This window comes from Ailuropoda melanoleuca, chromosome 4, assembly GCF_002007445.2.
Source record: "Ailuropoda melanoleuca isolate Jingjing chromosome 4, ASM200744v2, whole genome shotgun sequence".
Taxonomy (NCBI): domain Eukaryota; kingdom Metazoa; phylum Chordata; class Mammalia; order Carnivora; family Ursidae; genus Ailuropoda; species Ailuropoda melanoleuca.
Genome location: NC_048221.1, coordinates 139,950,384 through 139,964,128, shown reverse-complemented (window position 1 = coordinate 139,964,128; position 13,745 = coordinate 139,950,384). Strand labels below are relative to the sequence as shown.

General features: G+C 51.6%; 1 protein-coding gene and 1 pseudogene across 1 annotated transcript in view; both read left to right on the top strand.

Moving 5' to 3' along the window:
- Nucleotides 1–13,745, top strand: part of RNF144A (ring finger protein 144A) — a 93,143-nt gene that overhangs the window by 17,228 nt on the left and 62,170 nt on the right. The window lies entirely within an intron of this gene.
- Nucleotides 850–946, top strand: LOC117802096 (annotated as a pseudogene).

Genomic DNA, 13,745 nt, shown 5'->3' with positions numbered 1-13,745 from the left:
TTTGATTTTATTTTCTTCTGTTTCTCCCCTGGGATGGGCTAGGATGTGCAGCATGGACATTTGTGTCTTTAGAAAGAAATCTTTACAACAGAGACGAGCCTCTAGGAGGTTTCCAGAGCAATGCTTAGAGTCTGCCTTAAGTTCTTATTTTTGAAAACTTAGCTTAGCAAAAGTCTGCTTCAGATGCATGGAAGGCATGCCTGGAGGGAGACAGTGCTTTTGTGAGAGCAGTGGGGTGGAGTGAGGCCTCCAGGGTCCCTAGATGCCACTTCGTCAGGGCGATGAGAGTGGCCGGTGTGTGTTCTGGAAGGTGGTGACCGACAGACACAACTAAAGGAACTTGACCCAGTCTGAGAGGTGAAGAGAAAGCAGTCATGACTCAGAAATGCTGGCGTGCGGAGAGGTTTTGGAAGTTAGAAGGGCTGTTGGCTTGTTCTGTGCATTCATTTCTTCTCACTGCTCCCAACCTCCTTGTCTCCAGGGGCACGGTCGTGCCTGTGATCTCTGCGCCCGCGTGGGGTCCCGGTGTGTGCACGGGCGAGTGTCACGGGGTCCCGGCACCGCTCCCGGATTCACGTTCACAGGTGGTTTGTTTACTTCAGCTGAAGGAGGAATGGCCTGCATGTTATTTTGCAATTGGCAGCAAAGGGATTGTGTGAAGTCACTGGTCAGTGTAATGTCAGTTGAAGGGGTGTGTGTGTGTGTGTGTGTGTGTGCGCACACATGTGTGTGCATGTGTGCTGCTTTGGTGTTTGAAATAAACCTGGTCCTTTTGATATCTTTCTTGGTTTGTGGGTTTATCATGTGTCTTCTTTGTGCCCTTTGTTTTATTTTCTCTGTTAAAAGATCACGTGATAGTGCACTCATACTAAAAATTTGGAGCCATACAGAGAAGATTAGCATGGCCCCCGCGCGAGGATGACACACAGAAACATGGGATTCTTCTGCGGGTGGAAGAGAAATAATAAATGCCTTTCTTTTCCTACGTCTAATATTAAATTGGTTCCTGGGTTTCTTACTGCCCCAATCACATCACAAAAAGGTTGGTTGCTTTGTAGGTATTTGATTTATATTCAGATTACATTTTCTTCCTGTAGCTGTGCTCAGATGTTAAAACAATAAAATGCAGCACAGCTCTGACCGGGAAAGAACAAATTATTTTTTGACAGTTGGGGGTATTCTATTTTTGAGATTGGACTCCTATAAAAGTACGTTGTCTGTCTCAGGATGCTAACTGTTCATTTAATTTCTGTATTAAGTACTGACTTTGTTCAGGGCTCTGTGAGTGCAGCTTTTGGGGCTGCAAAGAAAGGCGTAGACCCAGCCTGAAGGAGATTTTAATGTACAGAGCAAGGACCCCGTTAGCGTTTCTTTCAGCGAATGGGAGCTCTGGCGCGGACGGGCTTGCCGTGGGTGGTTCCGTAAGGCCAGGCCTTCCCGTGCAGAGCATGGCTGGGACTGTTTCTCGTCTCTGGTTCTGCCTGGAATCACTTTGCTCTCATGTAGCAACATCGGCCTGATCCCGGGGGCCCTCTTCCATGAAGCATTCCTGGTGAGGCCCCCTGGAAATGCCACCTCCTCCTGGAGCGGCTGTCCCTGGAGGGCGGGGTGGACGTGCCACTCATCGTGTCTGTTGGCATTCGGAAACCCCTTATCACTTACTATAAACATGTGTCCTGTTTTCTGTGAACTCTAACCTTCTGGCTCAGTGTCCTCACCTGTCAAGTCAGGGTAACACATAGACATCTGTTTGGACTGGGTTATAGCTGCATTCATGTGATAGGTGAACTTAAATAGGTAATACTTACTGGGTAGTCAGTCAAACAGTCTTTCACTTATATTTTATGCAGTTAATTATGCGTGTGCATTATTTTATCAATGGCATGTAAGCTTCCTGAGGTGGGGTGTCTTTAGCCGGCGCCCAGCCCAGGCCCTCACACACAGAAGGTCTGCAGTTCGTGACTGGACAACCTCATGCTCTTCCCCTGGCTTGTGCCATCATGAGGCCTGTGCTGAACCTTTGGGGGTCTTTGAACTGTGCTGGGGTTGGCCAGGGAAGAGAGACCACGTGAGCGTAATGATTTGATTTGATTTGATTATTATTTGTTTAGAGAGGGAGAGAGAACGGGGAGGGGCAGAGGGGGAGAGAGAATCCTAAGCCAGCTCCATGCTCAGCACCAAGCCCTGTGTGGGTCTCGATCTCACAACCCTGACGTCGTGACCTGAGCTGAAATCAAGAGTTGGAAGCTTAACCAACTGAGCCACCCAGGTGCCCCAGCGTAACGGTGGCTTTAAGAGGTGGTTGAATAAGGGGCCCGTCCTGCGCTCGGAAGCAGGGGCCTGGGGAAAAGCCGTACATAGACTGGAATGAGGCTAACGAGGCCAGGAGAAGCAGTTTGACGCCTGAAATCCAGTTTCTGTGTTTGAGACGTGTGAGGACGTTGCTTTCTGAGCTGCGCCTCCCACAGACACACCGGGGGTCTGGAGAGAAGGGGGCAGGTAACTTCGAGAGTTCTCAGCTGAGAGGAGCATGAAGTATTTCAGGATGGAAGCCTGACTTTTGCTGGGGCCGATGTTCGTCCTCACTGGCCAAGCGAGGAGTCTTCGGGTTGCAATCTGCCTGTGCATTTTAGAGATGAGAGCACGTCTGCTGGGTTTGTCGTTGGGGCCCCGGAGCTAACGCGCGGCTGTCCCGATCAGATGCACTGCGTCGTGCCGGCCGAGGCGCTGGCGCTTCAGCCGGGGAGCGTGTCGCCGTCCCAGCTCCCAGACATCCCTCGTCACGTGGTAAACTGCTCCTCGGCGTCTTGTTCTCTGCGAAACCACCGTGTCTGGCTTCATTCCCTGCTCAGAACGAATGTGTGTAGCTGAACGTGTGGATCCACGTAGACGCCCTCTCCCTGGAGGCCTCCCCCAAAAATGACAGGATGAAAGAACGTGACAAGAGAAGAGGCTCAGATAAACCAAGGAGTTTAACTCCCTTCCCTCCCTTCGTCCTCCTCTCGTACTTCGTGTTGCTTCTCTGCTCTTCTTCCCTTCCTTGTCCTTCCTTGTAATCGAAGAGGAGAAACCTTCTCGCTGGTTCCTGACGTGTCTGGAGGTAAGACTCAGGGTTTCTGGGCCATGTGTCCTTTCTGTGTAGTCGCTGGGTGAGGCATTGGGGTTTTTAAGACGAATTTAAAATGGTTTCTGCCCCTAAGCAGCCCCACCTGAGAGGAGGGTGTGGGGCACACACTCTGCATGTGGTAGGGAGCTTTCCTTTCGAGAACCGTCCCTCCGGGAGCTGTGCTGGGAACTGGCGGCTCGAGTCTCTTATTCTCCTCACTCGCCGACTGGCCCCCATGGCCAGCTCGGAGGCAGAGCTGTACAAGGACTAATGAGGGGGCGCCGACAAGAGGACACCGTTGCAGGAGGAGCGGGGATGTACAGGAACGAGAAAGAAAACCAACAGCACATCGCGCTGCGGTTTGAATTCTCCTTCCGTGGAATCCTCGTCCTGTGGTTTGAGATCGAGAAGATGGCGAGGAGCGTGGGTGCAGAAGTTGGATCCTGCATCTGAAGGAGTCCTCCGAGTACTTCTGCAGGATGCTTCCCGTGGAGTGGCGCGTAGACGAGAGGTCCCTTGGCTCCGCGGGCCGGGCGCTGCCAGGATGGAGCATTGAACACTCTGCACACAGTGGTTTGTGCTGTGGCCAGGAGGGGACCTGGGACGCGTCCTTGGTTGCTGCAAGGGGGTGTGTTGGAGGCCGTGGTGGGAGGCTGAGCTGCTCGGTGGTGTGTGTGCAGAGCCAAGCTTGCAAGGGCCGGCGGGAACGTCGGGTCAGTGGGCTGGCAGCCCCCGGCCCCTCCTGCAGGGAGGGTGTTTTCTCTCAGTTACCCAGTTACAGAAAGGTCTGTGTATTTAGGGCTTTGATGCGTTTCAGGGACCAATTTGAGGGGTTGGGTACCCCGTTACACTTTTGGACATGGATGTGAACTCACACAGAGAGCAGGTGCGTGTGGATGCCATTTCACTGGAGCACAAGAGTGGACGGCCCGTGGCTCCGGGTTCTGGAAAACATTACAGGGCTTTGTCTTCAGGACTCTGTGGATGAAGCCATTTCCCTGTCATTTCCAGATAAACAGTGAAATAAGCACAGCATTTTTTTTTTTTTTTGGTAATTAATTTTGTAATATTCAAAGGAAGTCTCTGTTTCACAACCACTATGTGTTCCCTGGGGTTTTCATTTATTGTTTCCCATTTTTATTTCTTTTTTTATTTTTATTTTTTTTTAAATCTTTTTTTTTTTTTTAAAGATTTTTTATTTATTTGACAGAGAGAGAGAGACAGCCGGCGAGAGAGGGAACACAAGCAGGGGGAGTGGGAGAGGAAGCAGGCTCCCAGTGGACGAGCCTGATGTGGGGCTCGATCCCAGAATGCCAGGATCATGCCCTGAGCCGAAGGCAGATGCTTAACGACTGAGCCACCCAGGCGCCCCCATTTTTATTTTTTTTTATTTTTAAAAATTTCATTTATTTATTTGACAGAGAGAGAGAGCACAAGTAGGCAGAGAGGCAGGTGGAGGCAGAGGGCAAAGCAGGCTCTGCTGAGCAGGGAGCCCGACGCGGGGCTCGATCCCAGGACCCTGGGATCATGACCTGAGCTGAAGCAGACACTTAACCGACTGAGCCCCCCGGGTGCCCCGTGTTTCCCATTTTTAAACAGGATGTCCATTTTAGTTTTGAGAGAGTTAAAAGTTTACTGTTATTTAAGAAGGAAGAAAGAAAGAGGAAAACACCCCAAACACCACAAGCACACATTCAGTTGGAGAGAAGGCATTCACTCAGCAAACAATTGTGTGCCCCATCCTGTGAGGCCCTGAGTTTGCCTTGTTTCTTAAGCCCTATATTTAGTAAGACGAAGAGGTGATGTGGTCGACTCCGTGAATCTCATCATGACGCATTGGCCAGGGCGGCTCTGGAAGATTTTAACTTTGGGCATATTCCCCACATGGTGGATGTTGTCTTCCCAGGGCGAAGAAACCAGAACAGCAGAGCACACGGACGGGACCGTCTCTGGTCAGCAGGAGCGGCTCTGGCCTTCCCAGAACCTGCAAGCCTGTGCTTTGAGGTTTGTTTTGGGAGAAGGACAAATTGCCACTGTCGAAATCCCCAATCGCCAAAATATCCCTAACAGCCTGTTATAGAAAGAACATTTTAAGGTAGAGGTTAATAGTAGCTCGATCCCTTTTCTGTGAGGGCCTCCTCCCTTGGCATTCTGCCGCACAGTAAATAGTGCTTTGGAAGCTGGTCTGGGGTGGTCTGACCCCCTTGTGCAGTAGACTAAGAACCGCGGGGTGTTCTGTGCACAGGACTCGGAGGCAGCCTGCGGTTGGCCAAGCGCCCGGGTTCTGCACGTGCCCTGATCCCTGACGGGCACATGGCCAGGTTCCCTGCCGCAAGCCCTGTGGTCACACCTCGCGGGCATTGCCTCCTGGGTGCCCTCTGTTCTTGCAGGTGCGTGTCTATCCTGCACAGGCTCCTTTCCCCAAATCAACCCTTGAGTTCCTGCCTGTTTTCTGCTAAGAGGGTCATGAGTTTGATAGCCATCCGCAGGACATTTTGGGGACCTCTCAGTCCGTGTGTCCTCATGCACACCCCCAGTTCCCACCCCTGCTGGGACTCCCTGATGGTCCGTTGTTTGCTCCACGACCCGAGGCTCTTAGCAGTTCACAAATGGAGTGGAATACATTCTAACCCATCTCTGTGCCTTTGGGCTGTTCTTCCTCCAGTTAGAGCCACTGTGTCTGACAAATGACCGCAAATCAGGCTCTGAAAATGTTCTGTGGAAGCTGGAACTCCTCATCCACAGAAGGGCCCGGCTCCTTGTCGCCTTCCATAGGGGAGCTTCCCGGAAGCACAGGGCTTGGGTGCACCCAGCCAGGGAAAGGGCGAGAGCCCCACGGCCTGCGAGGACCACAGCCCTGCCCCCCAGCACCCCCTGGCCGGCCGTGGGCACCTGCATCTCCTTGCCCGAGGACTTGGTCTGAGGGGCAGCAGATGGGGAGATAGCACCCAGCCCGGCCTGGAGTAGCCCCTGCCCACGGAGAGCTGTCTCCCTTGCCTCTAGGATGGGGTGACGATGAGCAGGGAGTGACAGCGGCCCCCCATCTTCCCCATAGGGATTAGCTTCCACTAGCCGCCCTGGCAGCTGCTGGCTAGCGGGTCCTTGCTGGCCGCCTTTCCCAGCCGCCCTCACTTCCCCACAGCGAGGGCCGTGCTTCTGGCATCGCTTCCCAAATTAGCTACTTGACTCTCTCGGTGTCTCAGGGTCTGCTTCTGGGGGAAGCGAGTTAGGTTTCTTCCATAGATTTCCGTTTTCCTGTGTGTGAAACGAGGAAAAACCCGGGAGTTTGCTGGGAGAATCAGATCAGTTGAAGGATGTGAGCATACTTTTGAACTCAAAGCACGAACTTGTTTGCTTTTGGAATCCGTATTTTGGGGGCACCTCTTGTTAGCATTTCAAGGAACACTGATGGTTTCCAGAAATGGGTCACTGCGTGCCATGAGATGCTGACGTCTGTGGCTTAGGGGAAATGGTTTCCTCTTGAAAGGAGTCTTAATTCTCTAGGATTTGTTGTTTTCTGCTTTTAGATGTGGGCCCCTCCTGCTGTGGGGCACTGCAGCCGTGATGTGGAACAGAGGGGGCTTGTGGGGAAGGCAGTGTGCCGTCGCCTGGGACGGCGTGAGGCTAAGACAGCAAGGCCTGGGCTGACAGCAGCGGGGGTGGTGGCAACGGGAGCTGGCCCACCTAGCCTTGCCTGGGTCCCTTTGTCAAAGGTCTTCTCTTGTAGCCACTCTGGACATACGTTCTAGAACCGTCTGGCTTTCCTTATTTGTGTTAGAAAGTACAGAATGAGAATATCCTTCGGGATGACTCACGAGTTAAAATATGTTGGCAAAGGACATTTATATTTTATTTTGGTTGAAGGAGGAGGACAGTGAACATTTAGGGCACAGAAGGAAGGCAGGTCAGAATTAATGCCAGAACAAACTTCTGGTTGGCAATATCCAACCTAGCCAATTGCTAGTCACATCCTTAGCCAGGGCAAACCAACGGTTTATTCTGGGAACATGGCACACTGGTCCAGTAATTACAGTGTGGCCGGTGGCCCTGGCAGCAGTGAGGCCCTGGGCTCCCCAGCAGGACTCCTGGGGTGGAGGACCCCCTCTGCTCCACAGGGCCAGCCTAGTCTCCTCACAGGGGACAAACCCACTTGACAACTTGGTCATTTTCTCCAGCCATACAAAACAGCAGCCAGAATTACATGTAGATTTCTTTTACAAATCAGCTGAGCCACAATGTCTAGGGAAAACCAAAGAAACTCTTCTTCAGGACAAAGGATTCACTTTTGGACCCGGTAGGGCAGCTGCCAATGCCTCCGAGAATCACCCTCTTCAAACATCAGAACGGGCAGTGACTGCCATGCCGCGTCCTCTTGAGCGCCTCCCGCTCGCCGGCAGTGACGTTGGCGGAGCGTGGCTCACTCCTGTCGGTCAGATGAGGTCTCAGGTTCAGGAACACCATGGCCATGGCCTCGTGCACCTCGGGTCTCCTGCCTGCTGGTCCGCGAGAGTCATCACGACCACGGCAACCATCATCCTTCCTTGCAGAGCATTGACCGACTGTGTGTTAGCAGCGTGTCACATCTGGTCATGTGTCTGGTCCTCGTGATGGCCCTGAGCACTGCTGTGCGCTGTGTGCCCCCAAATTCATGTGCTGAGTCCTGTCCCCAGGACTTGGGAACATGCTATTATGTGGAGACAGGGCCTTTCCAGAGGGAATCCGGTAGAATTGAGGTCACTGGGGTGGGCCTTGCACGAGCATCGCAGGTGTCCTCCTGAAAAGGGAGAATTTGGAGACAGACACATCAAAAGGGAAGACGGTGGGAAGAGACACAGGAGGAAGACAGCCACCTGCAAGCCGGGGAGAGAGAGGCCTGGAACCGATCATTCCTCAGAGCCTCTGAAGGAGCCAGCCTGGCAACGCCTAGTCTCAGACGTCAGCCCTCAGAACTGCCCGACAGTAAATCATATGCACCACCCGGTCTGCGGTCCTTGGTTCCGGCAGCCCTCGCGAACTACAAGTGTCACCCTCCTTTTGTAGATGTGGAAACTGAGGCCTGGCTTGGCTCAGTGACTTGCCCAATCCCCTGGAAAGCAGGGGCTGCAGGCCATGAGGTACCGGGGTCGGTGCTCGGCCAACAGGCCTGGGAAGCAGGCGATGTGAGCCTTCTTTCTGTACAACCTCTGGGGCCACGTTTCCTGCAGTGACCGCTCAGCCGGCCTGGTGCTTCCTGCCCTTCCCCCAGCCCCTCGTCCCTGTTGGAAGTTTTGAGCCACATTTACGCCCCCACAGCCGTGGCTCACACAAAATTTAGTGCCCACAAATGTTTCTTAAAGAAAACGAAGAAACAAATTTCGAGCACATGAATTCTGTGCCCTGAAATCACTCCTGGCTCTACCTTATTTTCCTTAACGTGTCTTTTCTCGTTGCAGCATTTTCTTACCTGTTTTATTATGAAGGAGAACACGCACCCTGCAGAATATCGGGCGAGTGCAGAAAATCAGAAACACTGATCAGCATTTTATTTTACTTTATTGCTGTTGTCTGCTGGTTTCCTGCCACCCCGTTGTGTTGTCCTTGTTCCAGAAACTCCAGCTGGCTTGAGGTTGGACCCAGGCCGGAAGTTCCCCGGGACCTCTGGGAGGGCTGTGCAGTCGGGTGTTCTCTCCGTTCCCTCGATGTCCAAGAGCCTGTGAGGCGTGGCCTTCAGTTGTCTGGTTTCTCGAGTCGGCCTGATTTCTTTGGCACCGTGAGATCTGCCGGGGTGGGGAGGCCCCCGCTGACGGGCCTGTCTGGCATATGGGGTAATCCTGATCTTGTTCAGCGTAGATACCGGAAAGATCCCGAATGTTGTAAAATAAACGACGCAGCAGCTTTTGTGATGGGATGACGATGACCGAAAAATAGGTGGGGCTCTTAGGTGGGGTCTGGCTAAGAACAAGAGAGTTTCAGGATGGCGGTGTGTTTTCCCTGACCCTTTCTGGCAGACATCCTGCTTTCTGCCCAGCATTTCAGCCACATGGAACAGCTCGTTAGGAATGGGCCACTTTAGAATAAGTGCAGGCAGCCCTGGGATCTCAGTGGGTGGCCCGGCAACTCCGATGATCTGGGCGTTAGGAGTCCTGTCTTCTGGCTTGATTCTGCCACTGGGCTCCGTGGCAGTGGAAGCCTCATGTCTCTGAGTGACGTAGAGAACAAGGGCTTGGACAATAGGATTCCCAAGGCTCTCCCTCGCTCTTTTACTGTATTTTTGGCGTGAATTCAACGCCTGGTTCTCTAACCTGTACCTGTACCTCCACCTTTGAAGTGAGGCCTTGAAAGTTTCCTACTGCAAATGAAGAGAGTACAAAAGAGCTATTTCTAGCTTCCTGCTTGGCTGCTTTTGAACCGAGTGCAGTTTTCTTTCTGGTCTTTTCTTACCACTTTGCAAAGGGGTGAGGGGGTGGTGTCCTGGGAGGGATGGCTCTCCCCTCCATGCCCACCGCCTCGTACAGGTAAAAGCCGACCAGGCTGGAGCTGGTGGCATGCACCTGCTTCCGTGGAAGCCTGAGCAATGACACACCCCTGAGCAGACTCTAATTTTAACTGGTCCCCCTCCTCCTTCACCTCCCCCTCCTCCTCGTCCCAGGCAGGTATTGTGGGCACATGCTCGCTCATTTGCATGGCGGTTCTGCAGGGAGATTGAGTGACAGTGAAATGCTGCCGTGCCCCTTTGCTCGTTTGTCAGACTTTGGGAGACAACTTTCCCCCAACCTGCAGCAGGGGTATTATATAACTTCTGGTGTTCTCCCCCACTCATCTTCTTAAACTGCACGTCTTCATACGCTTGTAACTTATTTTTACCTTTAGAAGATTTTTTCGAGTGGGTTGGGTTGAGTGGAAACAGCCCCAGGTGGTTTCTTCTATGGGCTGATAGCTATTTCTTGGAGTGGAAAAGTGGGGTTATACTCCTGTTGGCACCCCTTTCCCATCTAGGTCCCCCACTTCCTAGCCCCTCTAGCTTATGACCACTCCTACCTGAGAGATTGGCTGCTTACTGCAGATGTGTCTGGTGACCGTGGCTGACAAGGCAGCAGCTGTGTGTCTCCGGGGTGTGTCCAACCTGTACAGGCTACTGAGGCCAAGGTCAGGGGTCCCATTCCTGGGCTGTATCCTGGCTGAAACGTCCAGAGGGACACGTTTTACAGATGTTTGCAGCTGGTAAGGCAGGTGATCAGGCAGGACGGGGTCATGAGATCGGTTCTCCAGCTCACCTTAGCCCAACAGCGCATACCTTCTACCAACGGGGGCAGAAGAACCCCAGAAGCACATGCTGAATGATCAGCGACAGGCAGACACCATCGCCAGTGGCGCCCACGAGGCCATGGGTTATGGTTGGAGCTGTGAGATCTGCATGACTTTGGTGACGCTGGGCTCCGATACTTAACACGGGAGACTTTGCGGGACTTCAGCCTCTCAGTCTTCTTATCTATGAAGTGAGGATACGGGTGTGCAGTTCACACCCAGTGAGGGGATGAAATGAAGCAGTATGTGTGTCATGTTGTTCAAGTGGCACCACAGGAACCATGAGCCTTGCGGGACTTGCCACAGTAGCGTGCTGACGTGGTAATGTGGTAGCTGAGCTGGGATTCACACCCGGTGGCTTCTAGTCCCAGAGACACACACCTTCCGTGAAGGATGTTGTCTCTGTCAGGTTCCTGTGGTGTCTTATGCTCCTTGGGTAAAAGAGACTGAGGATCTTTTCTCAGAATCACATTCCCTGTTTAACCACAGACTGGCTGGGTGCATTCTGTGGCATGTCCTAGGCCTCTCCGCAGAGATGGGCACAGTAAAGGCCGCCATGTTGTCATCAAACTCGCAGAACAAAAGCTACGAAGAGTCAGGAGCATGAGGCTAGGTGGCATGGCTTTGACCCTGAGAATCTTGTAAACTTACCGTGGAGGTAAATTATGGGTGGGGTGCCTCGGACACGGGGCCCATGAGATTCACATGGGGTCCTCAGGCTGGTGCTGTGGGGGTCTTGGGAGATGCCTCCAGCAGGCTCGTGAGGGATGGACGCAGATTCACTAGGTGGAGAAGGAGAGGGCGTGTTCAATGCCGTTGGAGCAGGGCCAGTGAAGGCCGTGTGTGGGGAAGGCCCAGAACTTCTTCAGGCAACAAACACTAGGGCGCATGGCCAAAATCGAATGTTCTTTCTCGCTGTAGACTGGGTTCGAGTGCTGTGAGGCCATGAGGGCGGTGTGGGGCTCTGAGGATGAGGTTGTGACGTGTCTCCACAGCAGGCTCAGGTATTTTGGAGTGGAAATGAAATTTTAGGGGCAAAAACTTTGTTACACGAGTCAACTGTGTAGAGAAGGGGAAAGGTTGGAATGGCAGGCAGGATCGTCACCAACCGCGTCCGGTCCGCTGTGTCGTGGGTGCACGAGGGAGGGGGAGACTTACACCTGTTCTCCAGGAGTGTTGTGAGCAAACCAGAGAGAGTCCTTCAGAAGCAAGAATGCGTTAGAAGCATGATTCTGCACATGGCCAGCAGTGTCGCCACCTCGTGACACCTGTGGCTTCGTAGAGTCTAGTTTCATTTGAGACGAGAGAGCCCTGTGGGCAAGAGAGCGGGACTGTGACCGTCTCCGTGGCGGGCCTCCCTGTGCCCAGGACCCTCTGCCAGATGCGGGAGGAGGCCGGGTGGCCGAGGGGTTCTCAATCAACAGTAGCTAGTATTACTGTTTCTTAATTCTTATTTGAATTGATGTCACTTTTTTTTTTTTTCACCTTGTGGGAAAACCAAAAACTCTCCCCCAAAGCCTGGCACTGTGAAAGCCTTTCTCCTTGAGCTGACAGGTGCCTGTCTGAAATCTCAGCTCTGACAGGCAGCCCATCAAAGGGTATGGAACCTCTTGACGACAAAATAAATGTCAGATCTTAAATTCAGATGAGACATGTAGGAGAGCAGAGATACACTGACATTTTTGGAACTCTGAGCCAGCTCAGAGAAGAAAAATGCTATTAAATATCATTCGGAACTTCTCTTTAAATTCATGTGATAGTGACGTACGTACCCTAACTTTAGGTAGGCAAGCAGGTGTGTCAAGTGAATAGACACTATCCCTTGACTGAATGAAGACCGGAAGAGCGACCCTTTCTTTATCCTAAGCTATCACGAGTATATTTAAATTCATTTTATTAGAACGTTGTAATCTTAATCTGTGTGCTGCCGAAGCAGGCACAGAATTTTGTAATTTTAAAATAGGGATGTCCGTAGGGTTTGCAAGCAGATTTATTTAAATGTAAATATTGGGAAGTTCCCTTTGCCTCTGTGCCCGGCCATCCTCTCCACCCTTGAGCCTTGCCAGCCGTGTTAGGAAGCTGTTTTAATTAGGATCCAGGGTATTCATCCACCTTTTCTTTATGCAAATAAAAATAAATGCAAGTATACATGAAGTTCACGCAGTGTTAGGGCATAATACATACTGCTGTGTACTTGGCTCTTTTTACTTAATATGTCTTGCAGAACTTTCCATTTTCATGTTCAGGAAGCCCTCTGCGCTGTCTGCTGTGGCCCCGTGTCCACAGCGTGGATGTCCCATGGTTTATTTCACTAGTGTCTGACTTGGATTGGTTTTCATCTTTTGGTGTTTGAACAGGACCGCCGTGACTAACTTCATATACTGCTCCCATGCCCAGAAGTGGGGTTTCTGGGTCAATGGGTCAGCGTAGGTAAAGGTTTGTAGATTTTGACCAAGAACTCTTCTCATGGGCTGTATGATTTTGAACTTCAGCCGGTGCACCTGCACTTTTCCATTCTTCTGCCTCTACGGGTTTGATAACCTTTTAAAAAATTACGTTTATGCACTTCAAGTTTAGTCATGTTCTCGGAAATCCTGTAACGAACATTTTTGTGCCCCTGATGTTTTTAATTCTGTGGGTGAATTCCTAGACGTGGGGCTTCCCTATCAAACGTTTTAAACAGTGTTCAGGGCATCGGTGAATGTTGCCTATTGCTTGTCCAAAAGGCTTCTCGTTACATTTGCAATGCAAATTGATCCGTTTCTCCTTAACTCTAACCAAGTTATTATAATTTAGGAAATGTGCAGTTGATTTTTACAGGTGGAAAATGAACCCTATCATTTTCTATGTGTGTACATCGGAGCGCTGAGCCCTTGAGATCTGCCAAGGTCACGGAGCTGGCTGAGGGCAGAGCCGAGGCCGGGAGCCAGCGCCCTGGTTCCCAGGAAGAGAAGCCTGGCACATTTTCTGTTCACACCATGGTCCTCTGGGCAATTTTCACATCAGTTTATTGGGCCAAAATGAGTGTTTTTATTTCACTGTAGAGAAAATCACACTTAATTGCTTGTAGTTACTGAGCCATCCACTCAGCAAATATTGACTTTCCACATAGCACACATTATACCAGGTGTAATGTCGAACATTATACCAAGTAGTTGATGTTACACAGGCGTAAGATTCTTCCTGTTACTAAGGGAGCTCCTCGGATAATAGAGGAGGTGGTTCTTTTAGCACCGTTACCCAGCTTTCCCCCGGCAAGGAGTTGTGGAGTGTCAGATTGTGCTGACCAGCTCTCGTGGAGTGTGTCTGCCATGAGTACTGTTGCGGGACGTTTGGATACAGGAGTGAGCGAAGC